Consider the following 24,064-nt stretch of genomic DNA (forward strand, 5'->3'; position numbering starts at 1 on the left):
CGCTAGCGCTAAACCCACCAGACTCCATTTTAAAAAAGCAATACTTTTAGCGTGTATAGAGTCAACATATTTTCACATGTAAATCGGTAAACTATGTGTTTATTTCAACCAAAACTATAGTTATGATGGTTGGAAAAGTGGAAAGACGACCTAAAACGGCTTTTCATAGTTTTGTTTTGTAACTGTCAACTTTGAATGAAGTGTATTTTACGATGCTAAAATTACTGTTTATTTACATGGAGTCTGGTGGATTTAGCGAATGCAATTTTGCTGATGTTTATATGTTAAAAAAATATAATAGTATAATACTCTTTAACAGAAAGGTCGACCTCCTTAGAAATCCTTTCCATAATGTTGTCAGACAGTTAGAATATTAATCTGAGCCTGTCAGTGGCAAAACAAGCACTTTTGTGAAGGTAAATACAAGCTGGACAATAGGCCTATGTCACACTTCCCACTTCCGGAACGCAGAGTAGGGAATCAGAACTTCTGGTCAACAGTCTCTCACCATAAGGGACTGTTCATTATTTAATTAAGGGCCACCGGAGAAGTTTCATGGCCTCTAACCTAAAAAGACTTGACCCTCCCCTCATCAGTAATAATTTTCCTATGACCCTCAAAAATGATTTGAAAATGAGGAATGATCCTCCCCTTGCATGTAAGTGTGCACTTTGCAAAGAAGTACAGATGCCATTTGATTTTTACAGCCATGATGTACAAGTGTTAACCTCTGCATTCTCATCTTACACATCCCACTCCTCTGTTATGGTGTGGTGGCCATTTCAGTAGATTTACTCACTAACATAGTTGTGGAAACACAATAAGCATGGAAACTAAATGCACACTTCATGCATTACTGCATTACTTCAAATACTAAGTTACTCCTCTAGTAAACTAGTATTCATATGAAATAAAACAATAAAACGTTGAGACCAATCAGCAAAGGACACTGGGATATAGGCTAACCAATTCAACACTGGTTGCTATGGACTTGTCCCTAGGCTTCGTCATTGTATATTTTAGCACATAGGTAAAGCTGCAGGAGCTGAACATTATATTCCAAAACATATATGTTTATTTTTAAAACAGATTTTAAATTACATTGTAACAATTTAACAATTCGCCCTTATGAAATCCAATCACGGCACGGCTGTTTTGGAACGCAATAGACAGACGCTTAAATTCAACTAAAATGTAACGGTGAACAATCAGTGTTGGACCTACAGTCTGTTGAGATGCCTCTCCAAACTCACCATAAAACGTTAAGACACGTTAAGAAAAAACATCAGTATTTTGCCGTAATCCAATGACACGGAAAAAAAAGTAATCCACAGCGATCAGTAGATCCCCAAACAGAGTCACGGTGTATCCAGCAAGGCCGATACGAGCGTCACATTCACCAGCCAGATCCAAACAGGTGAACGAGGCCTCTCCACTTCACCGTTTAAACAAAGTGGAATAAACGTATAAAAGTCCAAATCTACACAAAACCCGCAATCAATTAGTAAGCTGACATCACATGTATATACATGGCATTTAGGAAACCTTTATTGCAACTTTGGCACGGCAAGATGTCCAGACTAGTGCAACAGTAAGTTTCGTTTTTTGCGTCCTGCTGCTCCCATCGTCAGCCAGGTAATATTTTCTTTACTAAAGCAGTATATGAAATCAGATGTAAGATATTTATAAAATATCTGGTTGTAATTATTCCATTCAGACCCATCTGCTAGGGGGCCGAGACTGAGAGCTACATGGATAAATATGCACCAAACAAGCCACTTTGAAATTTTGCTCTTTTCATGAATAAAAAAGTTGTGTGACCCCCCCCCCGCCCAGACTAAAAAATGTTGGATGACCCTCCCCTCAACAAAAAATAAAAAGAAATGACCCTCCCCTATTTTCCTCCGGTGGTCCATTCCATAAATACCGAACGGTCCCTAAGGATTTAGATTATCAGCCATAATGTCTAAACCATCCGAGGTAGACCGACCACGAGCTACGTGGTTGTGAAACGAAAGTTTCTGCTCCTGTAGAAGCTAGAAGTCTGTATGAAATCAACCTTGTTTTAAGAAAAACATGTTTTAACCGCAATCTTAAGGAGAAAAACTACACTACCCACAATCCTAAGCGTAACAGTAACGTCTCTGATTGGTCCAACTCGCTGTTACCATAAACGTTTACCGTACCCGCGAAACCACGAACGGCTAGAGCGAGCTTCTACCATTGAAGTCTGATTGTTTCTGTACACGGTCTTGTACCTTTTGCCTTTTTTGCCATTTTCAAAAAAATGTTACTTTGAGAGTGTTAATTTACAATTCAAACCACATCGTCGTAGGTGACTTTAGGCAGGTTGCGGAGAGACTTGGTCCAGCAGTATCTATCGGGCTCCGCCATTGTAAAAAGCTAACCGGAAGAGCCGTATCCCCACTCAGAGATGTTCTTCCGGTCTTCAATTGTTGCGTGACATAGGCCTATTGCCCTATTGACTTACATTGTAGCTTGTTTCGCCGCTGCCAATTGCAGCGATCTTGCTTAGTACTCGACCAACTGAAAATCCAGTTTGAAAAAAGACGGTAGTTACCCTTTAAAGCCACCTAAAGTTACTTTTGTCAAAGTAGTCTGGTGGCTGTGAAGAGAGCGATTTGTTTTCAGTTCCCTGTTGTAAAGGTACTGTTTGATGGCAAGGTAAAGTGGTGAACATATTCTAAAAATAACATTCCCCTAAAAAGAGATTTACTTTTTACATTTTGTTGTGTGTCCTCGTCCACAGCAGTATAGCCTAGCTTCTGTGTCGGTACTCCTTTCTGTTTCTCCAAAAAAGGCAGTGGTGGCCTAAAGGTTAAAGAAGCGAGCTTGTGACCGGGAGGTCGTCGGTTCAGATTAAAATCTGGGTGGGGAAAGTGAAAGAACAGCGCTTGTCCATTACCACCACTGAGGTGCCCTTGAGCAAGGCCATTAACCCCAACTGCTCTAGTGGAACTACTCAGTGGCCAGCAGATCAGACTGTGGTTGCACTGGGCAGCTTCCTGGTATGAATGTGTAACTGTGTGAATGTGACAGGTTGTCGTTGCAAATGAGAATTTGTTCTCAATCAACTTACCTGGATAAATAAAGGTTTAAAAAAAAAAAAAACTCTACTATATGTTATACAGTAACTATGGATACGTACCTCATACAATCCCACTTCAAAAGACCCTTTAAGTAAAAGATATGAGTAATTGAAGTTGCAGTGTATTTGATTAAAGGCTAAAAAGTGATACTTCCAGAACAGTTACATTCTTTGTTGAGTGATGGTTAACCTCCAGCTGTGTATCTGTAGGACTTATATTGCGAAATGAATGAATTTAGAAAGCAGGGTGTCCTTGAGCAAGATTATAAATTGAAAGATGTATAGCGTGGGAGTTTTAATTATGCCACAGACCAACAATTATTGTATGTTAACGACCACCTTTTGCTAACCTCAAACAAATGTTTAAGTTGCCTATAACCATGGTTTATTTATTACAGCCACACTCGGCCTATAGATACCTTAACATTTTAGTAATTATAATACATATCTTTATAGTTTTTTGTGTTTTCATTTATAAACTTTATGTTGATAATACATTCTTATTTTACACATACTGTATAATTATATTGCACATATATTGAATCTGAAATCATAATGTGCAGCTATCGTGTAAATAAATAATCCAAGTGTGTGTGTGTGTGTGTGTGTGTGTGTGTGCGCGCCAGAAGTGTATGCCAAGTGTTTTAAAGTGTGGAAAAACAAACCAGAAAGTGAGTTCCCAGTGCAAGTAAGGGGAAAGTCCACGCTGATCATAGAGGCTGATTGTATATATCTACACACAAAAAGCGCATTTAGTTGGCCAGCCCTCTTACAATCAAGGAGCTACCAGAGAATACACACACCAACAGGCTGTGTGCGCACACACACACACACACACACACACACACACACACACACAGTGCGTGGCACTATCTTTGTGGGGACCCATCATTGACATAATGCATTCCCTAGCCCCTTACCCTAACCTTAACCATCACAACTAAATGCCTAACCTTAACCCTTACCCTCACCCTAACCATAACCTAATTCTAACCCTAATCCTAAAACCAAGTCTTAACCCTCAAACAGCCCTTTAAAGTTGTGGGGTCCAGCATTTTGGCCCCACAAAGCTGTCCGGACCCCACAAGTATACTGTATTCCTAGTTTTTGGACCCCACGAATATAGTTAAACAAGAACAGACACACACACACACACACACACAAACTGAGCAAGACCGGGCCGTCATACTGTTTTAATCCCACTGAGAATGGATTGAGGCCAACCAATCAGTACACTGCAAGTGCTCCACATGTTGACATGAACTTAAACTCTTCTTGTAACTGAACCTGAACAACTTCTAAAGCTTGATTTGAGATGAGATTTTGGTGGTTAATTAAGGAGGGATTCGACAACATTTGACAACAAACATTTCCAAAGCAGTTCCCATGTTTTTCTGGTTTGAAACTTCAAAATAAGACCCTGCTTTGTCATATGTAAGCTTGACTTTTTTCTTTACAAAGGCTTTCATTTGCTAATTACCCATGAAAGAACCATATAATGCATTGCAAAATCAGTTTCAAAATTAAACCAAGAAACCATTCCTTTTTCTGAAAGTACTGAAACGTTTGCTTTGTCAATCTGTCAGCAGCAATCCTATGCAACTCTCATAATATGGACATACCGTATGCAGGGGGATGTGGACATATGTAAACACACACACACACACACACACACATGTTTAAAGTAGACACACGATAAGCCCACGCGCCTCAGATGACAGATGATGAGTCTTTGTGGTGAGGAAATGAGCTGGATCAGTTGTAGCAACAGGCCTGTTACCACGTGAACGCCCATTGTAAACACACACACACACACACACACACACACACACACACACACACACACACACTACATCATCTAATGCCAGAACTTTTCAGCTGAGTCACGGATACACTCCTGTCAAAACCCATAACTGAACCATGATATGCATATTATGGTGTGTGTTCTTCTGTACGTTATATTATCTGTGCTTCTGAAGTAAAACTGTCATGAGCCATGTGAGAATGATTGAACCTGGCAGGTAGGGTTAACTTGAGGAGAGGGTGATGAGAGAGTGAAGGCTGAAGAAGGTTTACCAAACAAGGGAAGAAAGATGGGCAGAGAGAAAGAAAGAATGAGACGAACAACCGAGAAGGGCAACGGTCACATCTGGCCAGAGTTAGTGTTGAAGAGTGGAATGGACACACACACACACACACACACACACACACACACACACGTTTTGTTATACTTCTTGCATAAATGTCCTCTCTCATCCAAAATATTCTGATGCACACAGACTTTGACATACTCCACATCACATCCTATAAATCCCCAAAAAATACAGTATATTCATCATTCAATCCAAATGTCCATCACAATAAACAAAGCATGCTGTGATTCCCTGAGGATTGTTTTCAGTTCAGCAGGAGTTCAGAGAGAAATCAGGGTCAGGTCTTTGTATATTCCAGGAAACATTAAAACCGACCTCCGAATTAGTTGCCACTTATGAGAGATGCCCGGATAAAAACAAAAAGATTTTTCAAGCTCTACACAGCAGCCGGTTCCCTGCTTGTTGTTTGATTGTTACAGTTTTGGTTTTCATTGGTGTATAAAAGCCTGGAGCCACATAAAAGATTTTGTTATAAAATTAATTCACACCAATTGAAATGTGGCATGCATTTTACATTACATGTCATTTAACTGATGCTTTTATCCAAAGCGACTTACAATTGCTATATACGTCAGAGGTCGCACGCCTCTGGAGCAACTAGGGGTTAAGTGCCTTGCTCAGGGACACATTGGTTGATTTATCGCAGAGGGAATCGAACCCACCTCTCCCACACTAAAGGCATGTGTCATATCTACTGCGCCATCACCACCCACCCATTTTAACATGGAGTTTTGCCCTTTTTGACCCCATAACTGCAACTTTAAAGTTTGAAAAACTCATTCCACACTCTATCACAAATATGGTCTGTAACATTTTTTTATCATCTCTTTCCATGATCTTTCTTTCCATGATGTTAACAGTGAGTGTAATATTGAAATCCATGTTTTTTGCATCATTTTATACATTTACCCAAAATTCAACCTAAACTTAAGTTTGTAATAACTGACAAACTGGTTGGGCAAGTGAGCTTTGAGAGGTTAAACATACTGTACACTCATTGATTTTGTTTAGGGAGCCCAAAGGCAGCACTGAAATCCCCCAATTTTCTCTCAGATACGGTTGCTTGTTGTGTTACAGTTCACAGTTCAGTCTCAAGACAACAGGAAGCCTTTACTAAATGTAGGGACTTGGGGGTGCTAACAGGAACATCAGAAATGAATGGAGTTAGGGTTAGGGGGTTAGGGTAAAAATGTAATGACAAAATAAAGGTAACTGTAATCTGGTCCAGTTACTGAGAAAAAGAAAGTGCAATTAAATTACAGTTACCTAAAAAAACTTTCATGATTACATTGGGGGTTACATCTGAATATTTTCTGTAAAAAGCTAGGCTATATGTTGAATTATATTAATTGTAAAGTGTGATACTAATCTGATTGGTCTTCCATTGGTTCTCCTGTTTGAATTTGCAGAGCCACCCGTCTGAAAGTTAAATTGCCTCATAGTTTTCACTATGGCTACGGTTAAAAACCCGTTCCAGTGCTGGAAATATAAAAAAACATTTCATACAAAAATCTGAGAAGGGTTATCAACGTCGAAAATGTCAATGTCCAACCTCAGGAAACATCTGTAATTTAAGGTAGCTTAAAGTAACGGCAAGCAGTCATATTAAATAAAGTAGGAAAGAAATGCCTGCCTTCCGTGTGACACACCGGGCTTCTAATGTGTATTGAAGATGTATTTTAGCACCATATTTTGCTTGGTGCTTATCCAGTAGTTTATATTTAATCACCATTCATAAGAAGTTATGTTAACACTGCCAGGTTTAAACATTTTAAAATGGTTAACAGTTCAAAACATTCATAAGAAAGTTCGAAAAGTAATCAAAAAGTAACTAAATGTAATAAGTTACATTACTTTGATAAAGTAATGGAAATAGTTACACTACTATTACATTTGAAATATGGTCACTTGTAATCGGTAACCTATTACATTTCCAAAGTAACCATCCAAACACTGAGTATGATCAACATGCTCATTTAACTAATTGAAATGTATGATACTTTTAGGTAGCCCAAATGTTGAAAACTTTCAAAACATATTGATTGATGGCCAGGTTGGGTCAGTGGGAAGAGCAGGCGCACATATACTGAGAGTTTTGTGCCTTGACGCAGAGGTCCAGGGTTCAAATCTGACCTGTGACAATTTCCTGCGTGTCTTCCTCCTCTCTCTCTCACCCAGCTGTACTGTCAAATTAAAGGCGGAGATGCCCAAAAAAAACAATCTTTTAAAAAAACTTATTGATTGCAATTGCATTTTAATATAAAAAGAATCACAAAGATCAAGTTTCATATTCTATTTGAACCACAATGTTGAAGTGGGACAAACTGTAAAGTGCAGAGGGACAATCCCAAAGTTGAAGGTGCCCTTTTTGAACCCAACAATGGCCAGAGCAAACACAAAGATCCCTCGCAGCTTTGAACATGTCAGACTGATTTTGCCTCCTTTTTACTAGTTCCTCTTTCAGATAATTCCACCTTTTGAAGGACCATCAGCCTGCCTCCTCCTGTTTCCAAACATCTGTGCATGTCAAGCCCGGCAACACTTTACACACCACAGACCAAACACCTACCTGCAGATAGACAATGTTACTGCACCATCATGAATCCCACCTGTGTGTGGTCTGGCATCAAATGAAACCTGGATTATGTGGACTAAGCAAACAAAGCGATAGCTTGGTAAACAGGAGACGGAGGTGTTGTAAACCTTTCAGTACGCTGGACTCTTGTTAAAAGCTGTGAGAACTGTTGTGTCCCGGTGTTTATAGCTGAGTGGAAAGAGGAAGGGCAACACGTTCATCTCAGAAACGGGAGGACAAGGTAAGCTGTAAATCTGCTTGGTTTGGTCACTATAACGACAAGCGCTGCTGAGCTATCTCAGGGAAAGCCATTTTTGCAGATTTCTTTTTTCAGTAGAATGGCCAGATTCCACGATTATGCCGAAATTGGTCACATTGAAAACAGATGTTATTTTTATAAAGAATCTGAGTCAAAAGACAAACAGCTTCGTCTGGACTTCACATCAACAGCATCAATCTTTTTAAGTCCTGAGTGCTGGTTCACACTAATCCATCTCCTATGGGTACTTCTGTTTGAAGCCTTGCATTTTTCAAAAAGTTGAGGTAAAAGTGTAAAAACAGGGACTATTTTTATAACCTCCATAGCACACAAATGTTTCTCATTATAGAATATGAACTGGGTCTTGGAAGCACAACGATGCATGAAGCAGCAGGAGATTTGGAGCTGCTTAATACACTGGAGTCAGCATTAAGTATGGTAGAAAAAATGAAAACAAAAAGATTCTGCATGATAGGGCCAAATCTCCTGTTGCTTTCCAAAAGTGGAAAGGTACTTCACATCCAAAGATATTATGAATCCAGGGAGACGGGAGTCAAACCAAATCTCACATTCACGTCTCTTAATTGCAGCAACAAATCTTCATCCAAGTTGATCCGAGGCAGAACTTGGCACCGGATGCCGCCGTCTGAGACGAGACCGAGTGTAAATGTTAATAAGTCCTCAGGACAGAGAGGTAGGAGAGCCTTGTCAGCCATTTATCAGGGTCAGAGTTTGAGCTGCAGACGTAGTTCAGGGAGTTGATTCTGCGTCAAGTCTTACTGACATTGTTTTTTTGATCGTGGTGAGTGGACATGTAGCCTTTGCACGCTTCATTTGCCAAAATAATCCACTGCTGGGAACTGATGTACTGTGCGTTGTATTTGTATACACATGAAATTACAAAGTGTGTGTTCCTGTATGTGTCCCTCCTCATGTGCAATCAGGATAATCAACACTTCTATCAGATAAAGGCCCTGTGTTCATTTGTGGTGATGACTTTCTCTCTGCACAGCCACAGCTGTTACAACAGAATAGAAAAATAACCCTGTGTCCAGTACGCAACACATTTCTCTCGTCCTCTTTTTCTTGATTTCCCTTCTGTCTCTTTCTCTCTTTCATCTCTACGCACATTCATAAGTTATTTACTTTTGCGTGTGCTTTTTGTATGCATTTATTTTCATATAGAAAGGTGTAAGCAATAGGGTTGATAGTTTGCTTTAAAAATGGATTCCAAAAGGTCAGCAACAGGGCCGAGCTTAATCCTAAACTATGTTGCAGGATTGACATTGTTCCATTCATTCACGGAGCCTCTGCTAGCCTCACTTTGGTGACAAGCTAACATTACTGTTGCATTTTACAACGTCAGCAGTTATCCACAATTTTAAATCAATGGTGTCGAAACCAAAATGATTTCACACCCTGAAGAAGGCTGTTTTTGCCACAACCCGTGGGTTGCTGCCCAACTCTATTTTTAATGTACTAAAGATTTCGATATGAAAAAGCCACTTAAATAAAGGCTTTAAGTTTTTTTGCAAGAAGAGTGCCTTGGACCTTTCTTCTCTTTTGATTTTTCACATTAATTAATGGTTTGGTGTCAAGCTAATCTGTCAACCATGGGTTGCTAGTTTCCTCCATTTTCAAAGAAAAAAGCCTAGTTTATTAAGAGTAACAAGGCATGCACTGGGTCTATGTTCTCGTATAACAAAAAAAAAAAAAAAGTAGGGAAGTCCATAATAGTTCATAATTAAAGAATTTTTACAAGTTTCAGTACCATATTTGGAACACATTTATATAACCTACCGGTATACTTGATATTAAATAAATAACACCAAGTATTCTATTACAACTGAACCCTGTGAGCATGTCTGCATATAGGATACACACCTGGCTGCAACATTAACTCTTGGTCTGATATTTGAGTGTTTTCTCTCCATTCTGTGAAGGAAATGGAGACTGATGTTCGTGTTCTCTCTCTCTCTCTCTCTCACTCTCTCTCTCACTCTCTCACTCTCACATATTCTGTTACTCAACCGGTCACTCATCACTCATGCACTCCCACTCACTCTTTCTGCTTCTTTCTCTTTTCTTTCCCCCAGCTCCACCTTCTTCTGTTTCACTTAACAAGTCCCAAAGCAGAGCAGCAGAGGCGGTGAAGAAATTTCGAAATGTTGGGCCAGGTTTCAGAGTTTATTCCCCGGCCACCTCCCCCCTCCCATCCTCTCTCCTGCCAACACAGAATCACAGCTATGAGCAGTGTTTCCAGCCAGATCTTGCGTAACTTAAACACATGTGGACCCATTAGGTTCTCGATGATACGGGCATGCATGCAAAGGGTCATCTGTGGCCATTTGTTGTGTCAACAATACACACAGGCTTATATGCAGCACACACACGACAGACGCGAGCCTTCCTCCTCCCCCTGCTGACACAGCGCTGCTCTGAGTTCACCTTTTCCGGTCAAGACCGGCTGCACGCCTGGAACCTCACAGCCCAACAGGACTGACCAAAGCCTGGGGAGAGAGAGCACAGACCGTGGGCGTCCAGTGGAGAACCAGAGAGAGCGAGAGGCAGACAAAAATACACAAATGATACTCAACCATATGATGTTGAGGCCCAAGAGCTGGCAGCTCTTCACCAAATCTTTGCAGCTAATTTCACTCAAAAGATTTAGACACACGAGAAGGAGGTGATTACTGAAATCAGCTTATGTGAGGTTTGCTTGAAATGAAAACCTGCAGATACTTTGGACTCATTGTTCCATAACTGAGGGCTGCTGTTGTGAATGGAGAGAAAAACAATGAGAACAATGGACATTGCCACATTAATTCTGAGAAGACTGACACTGCTTAATGGCACAATACAAGAGGGGAGCACTGTCGTTCTATTTCGGCCAGTTGGAGAAACCGTGGAGCAATCAGAGCTTTGTGGGCAGGATCACTTCATCTTCCTAAACATTTAGTCAGCTACCTCCTACTTTAAGATAGTGACAAATTAGCCAACTTTGGATAAAATAGATGCAGTTGTACAAATCGTTGTAAGTTGATGTATAGAATCAACAGGATGGATACATCATTGGCTACTGACTGAAAAATAGAAACCACCCCATTCCCAATATTGAATGGGCTAACAAGAGCATGAATGAAGTGAATCAAAATTACCATTCAGTCTGATTAATTATGTATTACAATTTGGGTCTTTTTTTCTGGTTATGGCAATATTATACTCAACACAGCAACTGGAGCAGTCAGATGATCAGGTTTTAAATAAGCCAACGGTTTTCAACACTACTCTACCTAAAAGTAAAACTAAAGTGATCCCAATCCTCATAGGGTGTGTGCATGTACACGCCCACTACATGTGGAAGGTCAAAGTTGAACAGGAAGTCAGTATGTAAACTGTAATGAATGTTTGCAACAGTTTGTATGATATTTTTTAATATATGATAATAACTTTTTATCACCTGTATGATTGCCCAAAACTTGTTCACGTTTTTTTTGCCCCCTCTGACCTTTTCTAATGGTATTGGCATGTGACAAAATCTCAGCAATTAATTTGAAGAGTACATACAGTCATTGTCACTGATAGGAATGATAAAGAATAAAACCCAAGTTGTAATACACCAAAATTTCCCTTAAAAAGGAGTTTTCATGTCTTGTAGTGGCAGGTGATTGGATGGATGAAAGGCCAAAGGACAAACGCTTCCAACATCTTTATCCACTTCATTTTGAGATAATATCATAGAAAAAGAGAAAACAATTCCTGTGTCCATGTGACAGGAAGCATTGAAGCAATATAATTACAATAACGTGGTCTAAGTTTGGAGAGACACATTGGATAGAAGCTACTACTTGTCTCCATCGTGGTCTTATCACGTGGTTATTATACCAAGACAATAAAAAAGAATGCTACTTAACATTTGTACATACAGCACCAAAAGGCATTTGACTTTAAACAAACAAGGGTTAAAAAATAAACCCAATGATTCCAACTTCAACAATTGCCCATTGTGTGTGAAGCTGCAATAAACAATTAGTTTGTGACTCTCGGTCAAACAGTTTTGTTCCAGCCATGCAGAACCGCTGTTAAAGGCCAACTCATGCAGCCATAAAAAGGTGTTCTGTAACCAACTGCTCATTGTATCCACTTGGAAAAGAATACAGGCACTGGGTTGACTATTTCCACATCATCAGTACCGCACTCATTACTCTCTGGGATTTTAGTACATATGCTCAACTTTCCACAACTGTAAAAGCCATGAGAAGGAAAGAGTGAGCAGTAGCCTAAGTGTTGTTCTCTTTTGAATGTGTGTACTGTATCTTTGTGATGCTAAAAACGTCTTTTGAAAGAACACAGTTTTACGCAAAAGTTTTAGAGGACTCAGTTTGACTTTTTATAAAACAGTTGCTGGGTAAATGAGTCTGCCTCTCCCAATGAGGTTGCCTTTACGCAAGGCACTTAGCCCCAACTGTTCCAGTGGAGCAGCTCAGTGACCTACCATAGCCCAGTAGCTCCCAGGCGTGAATGTGTGTAAAAGTAAATGTTAAGTAGGATGTCTCTGAGACAGACACTGTCAGCTTGAACTGGAGCGGCTGCAGTCTCACACGTCTCAGCTCCCTGACAAGAACCCCCTCTGTCGACCCCCAGCCCGGTTGCATTTACACTGCGGTGTCAACATTTGTGTACATTTCAGCCAAACAAAAGCCGCGCCGAGCGCTCCGCAGAGTCGAGATTAAGGCAGGCTTCTGCTCTAAAACTGACAGGATGGGAGAGAGCGAGCAGGACCCTCTTAACCTCAACTTGTACTGCCTCTATAGACGTACAAGCACTTTGATCGCGCCTACATAGGGAAGCCCGCAAGCTTGAATCACTCACACCCTCCATTAACACTAGTGACATTTAGAGTGGTCATAAAGAAGAAACATATATACATACACATATACACACACACACACACACACACACACACACACACACTGAATGGTAAACACTAAAACCACAAGTGCTTAGAGTGTTTGTATTTTCTGTTCCATAGTGACTAAAGAGGCCATAATAAACTTGTAGTCACACCACAGTCTAAACATTATGGTCATGAAGGCAGAGGAGAATGCAGACTCAGTCATTATGCCTCCAAGATACCAAGAAACTGCCTTTGTTATAGCATTTATGGACATTGTGTTGTGTGGTAGGTGCTGTTTTTTTTATTTTTTAAGCAAAGAGAGGAAAGCAAGTCAATTTTAATTTTTTTATGTAGGCCGATGTATAAGTAGAACATTAAAGTTGTGTTAAACTGAATTATGTTCAAAATGTGACATGCTTAGATAGATACAGGTGTAATATAATGGACGTCAGTGAAAAAGTAAGACAGTAAATAAAATAAAGAACACACTAGTGTATAATAGTCCAAACTCCATACTACATATTATTTGTGTGTAAGCTGATATACCTCACCATGATAGTTCAGCTGGTTTACGAGCAGGTTTGGCAACACAGTCTTCTTAGCCACGCTAGCTGTGTCATATATATGAACAGCACAGTTGTGTGTACAGTACAGTGCATACCAGTTATTGTCTGAAAAACTGGAAAAAAAACATATTTTGCTATATCCGCACAAAATGTCAAAGACGTTCCCCTTCAGTCTGTCACATCTTAATTCCCTTAAACGTGTAACTAGGCTAAGACTTGACTCCCTTATAGTTCAAATTCACCCTCCCCTTAAAAAAGAATTTTACTTATTGTCGCTTCACTTGGATCATTGACCTTCTTTGTGCAGATTAATGTATGTGCCGAGTTTGACACTAGAAGTTTGTTTTCACATTCATCTGCTGAAGGAGGAATTTGTTTCTCTGCTCACTTTAAATCTGAATTAAAGATGTGCACGTACAAGGATTCATTCTTGACATCACGACTAGTTTGGTGGCGATCATGGTCCAAAATGCAACTGACAAAGGTGTCATGTGGACACCTGACTCTTCAGTGAAGTCAGTCAAAAAATGTTATTCAAAGCAGAGTATTTTTACATGTCTTAATACACCTTTTAAAGCTCCCAGACATGTGTTAAGACTTCAGGGACAGCTGCACTACAGTACATTTATTTCTCAAGGCAAAAAGAGCTGCATTATTGAACATCATGAAATTACCTCTGCATGGTTATTTCTTTGAAAGCTCTACTCTAATTTAGAGGCTTACTTGTTCTTCTTTTATGATGTGATTATGATAATTGCAGTTACAGGGCACTGTGATTTAAGACAGCTAATGTTTCTGTATCAATAAAAGGAAATGCCATGCCCCAAAATGGATTATGTGATCATAGAGCATTTTGGAATTGAAATCCATTCAAGCTACATTTTTGTAGTTCAAACAGCTCTACAGGAATCACATATGTAACATCCAAAAACATTATATAGTCTCAGACATTACCGTTAAGAGATAAACAAGGATAACATTGATTTTAAGATAGCAATGACATAACGTTCTATACAAGTCAAGACACAGACACACACACACACACACACACACACACACACACACACACACACAAGACTTATGGAGGACGAGTACATAAAGTACATACAACTTAAATCATGCTCCTTGAGATGTTTAGCTCAACATTAGTCTTGAATAAAGCTACTTTATTGGTTTATACTCGTAGGTGGCTGTGAGTTCTGTCCAAGTTGTATCCTCTAATACCATGTCCGTGTGTGTGTGTGTGTGTGTGTGTGTGTGTGTGTGTGTGTGTGTGTGTGTGTGTGTGTGTCAGTGTGTGTCCATGTGTGTGTGTAATATATAAAAAAATATATATATAATAATATATATAAATATTGTTTTAAGGTTTTTGTACACATTCATTTATTGATAAAACGACAATCGCTGGCGCCTCTGGAAGTGACTGATGGGTGTCTGTGAGCTTGGTTGTTCCCAGTAACTCCAACCAATGATGTACGAGTACTCCGAACACAAGTCAGAGGTAAGAAGGTCATTTTAAGGGTTACAAGGTTGTTCAAGGCCACATTGCCCTGTACATGTAGTGTGATTCCCACGCCCACGGACCCTGTGTTTATTCTAAATGACACAAAATATGAAGTTGCTGAAGAATTATTATACAGCATGCATTTCTTCTACATGACGGAGCAGCATGATAGTGTAATCAGAACCATAAAACAGGCACAAGCCTCTGTTTTAATTAATGTATGCTCTACTGAAGTGTCCACAAGCAACTTCATTCAGTTTCACTCCTCCCACCTCCCATTTAGCAACAGAAAAAAGAAAATACCTCTACAAGATTCATATATTATAAATCTTTACACTTATAACACTTTATGATAAGCGTACAAATCATACTTAAGTAATGTTTCACTAATGCACGGCTTATGATTTAATGCATGAATGCAGGATGTATTGTTAAGTCCTGTTGTTTATCATTGACAAATGATCAAGTCACTATGACTTTATGTGATTCGTTCACACTTAAAGGTGCTGTAGGTAGGATTGTGAAGATCCAGGACTTAGCCAAAAAATTTTAACACCGACAACTTCTCAGTCCCTCCCCCCTTTCTGCTAAAGCCCAAAATGGTCTCCTAAGCCCCTCCCCCCATAAGGGAGAATTAATGTGTGTGCATGAGCAGTGATTGACACGCAGTTATACACCCCCCCTGGCTCTGATTGGTGCATCTGAACAGGGAGCGGTGGATTTTTGCAAATCGCACTGCAGGCTGTAGGTGGTAAATTACCTGCTTCATGTAGTTCTACTGGAACATCGGGTCAGTTTCAGCAAATATGACAGAAAGTTAGTTTTATAAGTCTTACCTACTGCACCTTTAATAGATCATCAATTAAGAAATGTTAATTCAGTTACATTATGCAGCCAAATTAGCTAGTTAATTTCAGACTGATGCATTTGCTTAGCCTCCCTGAAAAGCAAAACAGTAGCTACTTATTCTTGTAGAAATACGAAGCACTTTTTTCACAATTCCAGTCTATTCTCTTGACAATATGCATTTGATTTGTTCGCATATCAATTAATTTATGAAGTAACTGAATTAACATTCCCTAATTAATGATCTATTAAGTGTAAACTAATCACAAAGTCATAGTGACTTGATTATTATATAATGGTGAGCAATAGGAATTCATGATACATCCTGCATTAACTCATGCATTTCCTCCAGAGCGCTGCGGAGGAAGGTCTGGCTAGTCCACACAGCATTCTGGGATGGGAGAAAAACATGTTCTGGTTTATTGGCATTTCTTTAAACCAATCACAAATCGTCTTGGGCGGTGCTAAGCGCCGGACGGAGCCACGGTGCCGTTGCAAAATAGCCTCGGAAAGGAACTTATTTTGGTGGAACGTGTACGTTCAAAGGTTGTTCGACTCGTGAAACAGAAAACTCAGATTGGACAGATAGTCTAGCTAGCTGTCTGGATTTACCCTGCAGAGATCTGAGGAGCAGTTAACCATAGTCCTCATAAATCCACCGGAGTTTAAAATTACAACACAAAGAAAGCGGAAGGTGAAGGACAAAAGAGTGACATCTGGCGGAATTTCCAGCAGCACCGGAGCAATCCCGGAAGTGGAACGTCATGGATATAGAGTACCATGAGTCATGCATTTGTTAAACATTACTCAACTACATGATTTGTTCTCTTATTATAAAGTGTTTCCACATTTGGAAACCTAAAAAGGCTGAGACCTCAAGGACATCTCAATACGAACATGGTTATTGTACATGAGCTGCGGACACTTCCCTAAACTGAGCTGACAAGTTAAACTCGTGGACCTTTCAACAACTTAGCATTTTTTACACGCCTGGCCGGCAAATGACAGAGTTCAGATACCAAAATGAGAAAGTAAGGAGACTATATTTTTACTGGGCATTCTGACACCTTTGTCTTAAATAATCTATTGAGCAAAACACAGTGACTCTATTTCCATTCCAAGTAATTATAGACCCTGAGCTCTTTGCGCTTGCGTGTTCCTCTAATTAAAGACATAGCGAGGCGAGGGCAAAGTGAGGAAGATTCCCATCCATTCTAAATGCGAGGCCACAAAGCGCTTGGTTAGACTGGCACATTGCTTCGTTCTGTGTCCAGTAATTAGCACTAGAAAATGGAGGGAAGCCCAAAGCAGAACGATGGAGTCACTAAAATAGATCAAAACGACTTTCTTTTCTTGAAAACATGATACTTTATTTGGCCTTTATTTATACTATAGTGCCATTTTTGACATGGCATTAAGATCCAATATCCAAATCCAACCTCAGGACTTTTGGTCTAGACTAAACCTTCTGGAGTCTAAGCCATTTTTTCTCCATTTTTTTGGTCCATCTGGTAATAATGGATAGGGCTGCCCCTCTTAGTCGATTAGTCGACTAATCGGTCGTTTTGGTCTTAGTCAACTTAGATTTCTTTAGTCGATTAGTCATGTTTTATGCTTTTTTCATGCTGAATGACTTATTTCCAAGAAACGTACGAGCACATCTCTGGTAAACACAAGAATTAAAGTGGTGCTTTTGCATGACTCTTTGCGGAGAAACTCAGATTTACAGATCTGTCGATTAAATCAACTAATCGATTAGTTGATACTATTGAATGAGTGTTAGTCGACTACGAATTCCTTCATTCGAGCACAGCCCTAATAATGGATATAAAATCTTAAACCTCTAGTGCACTTACAAGTTATAAACATCTGTTTGTTCAGCAGAACCTGGGCTTTTAGAATATGCTTTAAGGTAGGAAAGTAAGTGTAAGCGCAGTCTATTTACCGTTTTGATAAAGGTCACTGTCTGACTAAACAAATATAGCACAGAAAAGTGAGTGTTTTTTTGATTTTTTTAAAGGAATTAACTGCAATGATTTGGAAGTATGTTACAGTCTTCAGCCTGTATAAGAATAATGAAATGAAAGTGTAATTTCATCACTGGTTAAATATCATTTGGAGTGGAGTTCCACTGGGCTAAGGTTAGTCTCTGAATTATGGCGTCAGTATTACCAGCTAGTTCATTTGCATTATTAAATCCAAAATGCGCCCAAATGCTTTCATTGAAGATGAAATACAAAATAACTAGTGCAAGTTATTCCTTTTCGGTTCTGTTAACAAAACTGTATTTACAACGCACAAACCTTGATTTTTGATAACTATGTATTGATTCAAAACATAATTCTTATGCAGTTGGGTGGGCCTTGGGCTGAGAATAGCCATATGTTATTTCAGAGGACAGAATTTGAAAAAAAATATTTTATGTGAGAAAAGGTAGCTATTGATGTGATTAAAGACACTGTTTTTCAGCAGTTAAAAGAGAAGTGGACTGTTGAGATTTGGAACACACCAAAACTTAGAATTTATAGATTGATGGAAAAATGAGTTTGGTATTGAGAAATATGTAAAATATAACCTCTCCAAGGAGAAAAGATCTGTGTCTGCTCAGTTTAGGTCTGGAATACTCCCTCTCCATATTGAAACAGGACCTTGGTCGGGCACCAGTGTTATTTGTGTGATCTCAATGAAATTGAAAATATACTTCATTTTGCTTTATATTGTCCATATTAGCATGGTTTAAGATTACAATTATTTAACAAAGTTGAAGTAAAAGAGATGAGGCAGAGTACGGATCTGTTAGTTTGGCTGTTCAAACATAAAACGTTTTTATTTGCACTCTATTTAGAACAAGCATGGGCTAAAAGGAAGACTGCTTTGTATCGCTGATTCTCTGTCTGTCTGGAAGTAACAGTTATTTTTTCATTTTTATTACTTTTACTACTAACTGCTTTTTAATTACTGTTGTATTGGTGTCATGTAATGCCGTGTGGGATGGGCCACTTAGTGGCATGACACGTAAATAAAAATATGAATCAATCAATCAATCAATATTATATAAATACTTTTTTTTTCCGCGGCTGGGTTGAGTCAGTGGGTAGAGCAGGCGCACATATACTTGGAGGTTTATGTCTCGACGCAGAGGTCCAGGGTTCGAATCTGACCTGTGACGATTTCCTGCATGTCTTCTCCCTCTCTCTCCCCTTTCTCACCTAGCTGTCCTGTCAAATAAAGGTGGAAAAGCCCAAAAAATAATCTTTACAAAAACCGACTCCTGATGGGAACTGCTTGAGGCAACAGATTTATTTTAATCATGAATATCTGTGTCTCGGAACATTCAAATCCAGAAGAAATGGTTATCCATTGCCTTGCCCCATCCTGCCAACATTCAAATACTCCCTTAGTTCCTTTTTGTTTAGTTCACGGTTGTCTCCTAATTCAAGGAGTTTCAAATAATTTGAGAAGAAAAACTTACAGTGGACAATTTCATTTCTCTTTTCTATCGAATTTCTTTCATTGCTCTTGGCTGTATCTTTATTGATGGTGTTATATTTTCACAAATATTTTTCATCCATTCATCCATCCAGCTTCAGCCAACGGTTATCCTTTTGTCTATTTTTTTTGTCCCGTACTTCAACAATTGTTTCTTGCCAGACTGTCATTATGAATAATTAGTTCTTCATTGACTGCCCTGGTTAAAAAAATAAAGGTTAAATAAAGTGGAAAAAAAAGATTGGACCAGACCACACCTGCAGCATGGGAGCAATCAGACAGGGTTGGGTTGCGTTCCTGACCAAACAGAACAGCTCTGGCTTGTTGCAGCGATGATAAATTAAATAGACCCCACCCGCCCGCTCAGCTACATTTCTTTGCACTCTGCTCCCTTTTCTCTGGCAGAGAGTGGGATGCCAAAAGATGTCTCAGCTGCTGCTCAATCTGTGATTACAGCGTCTATCTGCTAGGATGAAGACATTTGTAATGCAGCAAAGGCGAGGAACAATATTATCTTTCTTGTTGAGGCATACTGACAGCTAATAGAGTTTCTCAAAGCATAAATAACAGTTAAAAGGAATTACATCGGGTCCATGGGGAATCCTCAATTGTGATTGGTTGGAGTCTTTTTGTGATTAAAGCACACAGTTGTCAAATATGCATCATCAGTGTTTCAAATTATTACACACAGCTGGAAGGTTACACAAAGTTCTCATATATAAAGAATATTCCCTCATAAATGAATAAACAATACTTAAGCAGTATTGGCCATCTTACTTTAAAAAAGTAATTAGTTACAGTTACAAATTACTTCTCCCAAAAAGTAATTGAGTTAGTAACTCAGTTACCACATTGTAAAAGTAATTAGTTACTCAGCAAAGTAACTGACATTATTTTTTATCACCTGTTGCTGACCTGAAAAATCGAGCGTTGCTTGTTTTAACAGAGTGGCTCCGTCTCCTTCGCTGGAGCTCACGCTAGCTGCATTTGGGCTTGGGGTTGGGTTAGCAAGAGCAACAAGCGTCATGTTAGCATGTGTTGATGTGAGGTGCTTCATAAGATTCGAGTTGATTGAGGCAGACGTGGAAAAAGTATTTTTTCCTGGGCATAGCGTGCATGTTACATAAACATTCTTGCCTTTAATTTCAATGAGCGAGAAGTAGTGCCGGTACTTCCAGTTTGAGAATGCTACCTTTGAATTTCCCTGGCTCGTCGCCATTGTCGCTGTCTTGTGTTTAGTGGTAGTCAGAGCGTGCAGTGAGACAGCGGGAGCAGGGCATCCGCCCACCCAGCCAATCTTCATCGCATTTGCAACGGTGTCATCATCCCCACCCCTGCTCTCTCCAGGCAGCTGATGTGTAGCCAAAGCCTGACACCTCGCACTTCATTCAACCAAACTGTAGTAACGTGCCACTTTACTTTCTCAGTAACATACGGCATTGCAACAATGGGAAAAGTAATTAATTAGATTACTCCGTTACTTAAAAAATAACGCCGTTAGTAACGCCGTTATACTTAAACACCGTTACTCCCAACACTGTACTTAAGTGGTTAACAAAACAATCTCAACTGGAAAGGAATAGTTAGATATTTTATATAATTGTGTTGCTTTCTTGCCGAGAGTTAGAAGACAAGATATGAATTGGACCCAGGAAAAGGTCCGCTTAGCTTAGCATTAACACTGGAAACAGGGGGAAACAGCTAGTAGAAGATCTGCCTACCATAACCTCTAAAGATCACTATTAACATATTACATGAGGTCTCAATCTACTCATCTAACTCCCAAGGGCGTAGCACAAAATCTGGACCCTGTACAAAGGCATTCTCTATGGGCCCCTCCCCTCTGCATCCACAGCTATTCATTCCAGCATCTTTTTGGGCCCTTCTCACATGAGGGCCCTGAAAATGTTGAACTATTCCTTTAAAAAGGTCTGTTTAGTGGTTGCTCTACATGGAACAATACTGAAATTTCAACTGTTGCCTCTGCCTTTCGTCTTCAAACACAGCACACTCATGCACACCCTCAGTCCTCCTCAAAAACCATCCCACCTTTAAACAGCAGTTAGATTTACCATAAGTGGCTGCAGTGAGGAATAATATTCCATGTTGTGCTTGTTGCTGACCATGCTGCTAAAACTGTGTGATTTATAGTGGGGGTTTGTTTGCCGTGAGGCCGACAAAACCCACCAGAGGAGACTGGCCAGGGGAGCGAGTGGGTGGGAGAGACAGCAGGGGAGATTTTCCTTCACTGAGTGATTACTGTGTGCAGCACACACTGGTCAGCTTTTCTTGGGGACTGTGAGTCTGACGATGATAAAGTCCTGACATATGCAGAGGTGCTTGTAGAAACATACATTGCCATGTGTATGCATTTAAAAAGGCATGTAACTAACTAATGCACATGTGACTGCATGCGTGCATCTACAGCACAGTTTACACATGGCTACATGAACTTCACAACACCCTCTAGTGCACCAGCATTGGTTTAAGCCACCCTATCTATCTATCTATCTATCTATCTATCTATCTATCTATATATATATATACACACACACATACACACATATATACACACATATACATAAATACATACACATTAATTAAAATGTATGTACAGACAATTATTACAATTAGTCAGTTTGTCAAAACTGTAATAAATAACTAAATCCAAGACAAATTCTGAGTCATTAAGCTATTCAAATCAGTATCAAAGTATTTTATAAAAAGCTACACATGCGAAAGTTAACAAAAATTACAAAATATATAAAGTTAGTCTTTTCAACGCCAATTTTTGTCAATTTATCTATTCATTTCTGTAGGGGATTTTTCAAGATGAATCTTCTTGAAAGTAGCTTGAGTTGTGAATCCTACAGGGAACATGTAACCCATTTTTTAAAATGTATTCTTAAAGATACATTATTGTTGTAATGCAAAACTGAAGCAAGTCTCAAATCTGGTCATTGGTTTTCAAACTGTACATAAATAAATGGAAACCAATAGATATCGGAAGTACTAGGACAATAACTCCAAAAGTCTAAAACTGTAAAGCCTGAAAATGGAATTGATCAGCAAAAAAGCAGTAATCAGAATTTGTAGTTAACGAGCTAAAACTTCCTCTAACACTGGTATAATAATTTAAGTAACAAAACAGTTAGATCATGTTTTTGTATTTAAAAGAAAATTACAGGAATAAAATTCTGGCTGTAATGAATATACAGTAATCTTGTATTAATACACACACGGCTGCTCCTGTCCAGTTCCAAATCATTTCAGCACATTTTGTTTTGGGCTAAACTCGTCTCCCAAAGGCTGTTTGCTTCAAAGGCTGCTAGTTTTAATACAATAATGAACCCGTGATTTCACCCTGATATTTCTTCTCTCACAGCAGGATTATAAATCAAACCAAAAAACATTGTGTATGTTTTTGCAGGCAGGCAAATTGGTAGCTGGGTTGAAAGCGAACAGGCTTCTCAGTAAGCGTTACAAATCTGAGGGAAATGTCTGAAAAACATTACCAGGCATGAGGTCATCCGTTTGTGTGCTATATGTCATTGTGTTTCTGCAGTTGGGTGAGAGATGGAGGACTGGAGCCAAACCAGAACTTCAGCCAATGATCTCTGGATTGATATGGAAAGACCATATGGAAAACATTTGGCAATCTGATACTAAATTTGGGGTCAACCTTTTAATAGCTGGTGAGGCAAGGAACATCTCCTTGACCCCCTGAGATGGACACACACACACACACACACACACACACACACAGCTGTCGGCCCACATGCATGTGGCAGTGATCTGGAACCCTAATTAGCTGAGGATGGGGTGGAAGGAAGGGGAGGGTGAAATTGGACCAGAGGTTCTTCTGATTGAGGGGAAATGGGAAACAGGCTGGAACCAATGTTACCCTTTAGCCTTACACACACACACACGCACACGCACACGCACACACACACACACACACACACACACACACACACGCACACGCACACGCACACGCACACGCACACGCACACCAGCTGAATGATGGTTACTGGATCAGTAATGAAATATCTCTCAGTTGGCCAACGGCTTGGTGCACATCCATCCCCTGTGATTATGGCCTCCAGTCCCTGGATGCCAATATCCGTTGGTCCAAAGAAATGTGAGTTTGGAGGCTGCGATTGCAGAATGAACCACAGGCTAATCTGATTTGGATTACTCACTCTTGCCTTTCTTTCTGTGCTGTGCAGTGCAGTGCCGTTTCAAAGGGCTCAGAAGACTAGTTTAATAAACCCGATCCTAAACCTTTTTATTGAATATAGGAGCTGACACTTTTATCTAAAAAATTCCCATGTACAACAAATAAGGTGGTAGAGGTCAGACCTTAAATATGAGGTTCTCTGCGAGGACACGTGAGCCAGTCAGGCCTTGTGGTTAGGTCGATGAAGAGCCAGGATGAAGATCCATCGAAGCAAGCCTTCATCCTGCTGTAAATCCTTAAGCATTACAGTGATGCCTGCCAGCACCAGGCATGTTGTTCTGCAGCCTGGTGCAATATCATTAGAACAAAGAAAAGAACAGAATTAGAACACCAAAGCATAAATAATGACAAAAGTACAGAATATAGCATGGAGGTCACTTTTAAAAAACAATAAAGCATTAAAGCAGCCATATTATGCTCATTTTC

At 39.6% G+C, this 24,064-nt stretch overlaps 1 long non-coding RNA gene across 1 annotated transcript; it reads right to left on the minus strand.

The window, feature by feature from the left end:
- Positions 1-720: 720 nt before the first annotated feature.
- On the minus strand, positions 721-20,293 carry LOC116042930. Its single transcript, XR_004103346.1, has 3 exons — positions 20,153-20,293; positions 11,903-11,907; positions 721-730 (listed from the first exon to the last, which is right to left on the minus strand). It is a non-coding gene; the product is annotated as an uncharacterized LOC116042930 (long non-coding RNA).
- Between the last annotated feature and the right edge of the window lie 3,771 nt (positions 20,294-24,064).

The sequence above is a fragment of the Sander lucioperca genome, chromosome 4, assembly GCF_008315115.2.
Source record: "Sander lucioperca isolate FBNREF2018 chromosome 4, SLUC_FBN_1.2, whole genome shotgun sequence".
Classification (NCBI taxonomy): Eukaryota; Metazoa; Chordata; class Actinopteri; order Perciformes; family Percidae; genus Sander; species Sander lucioperca.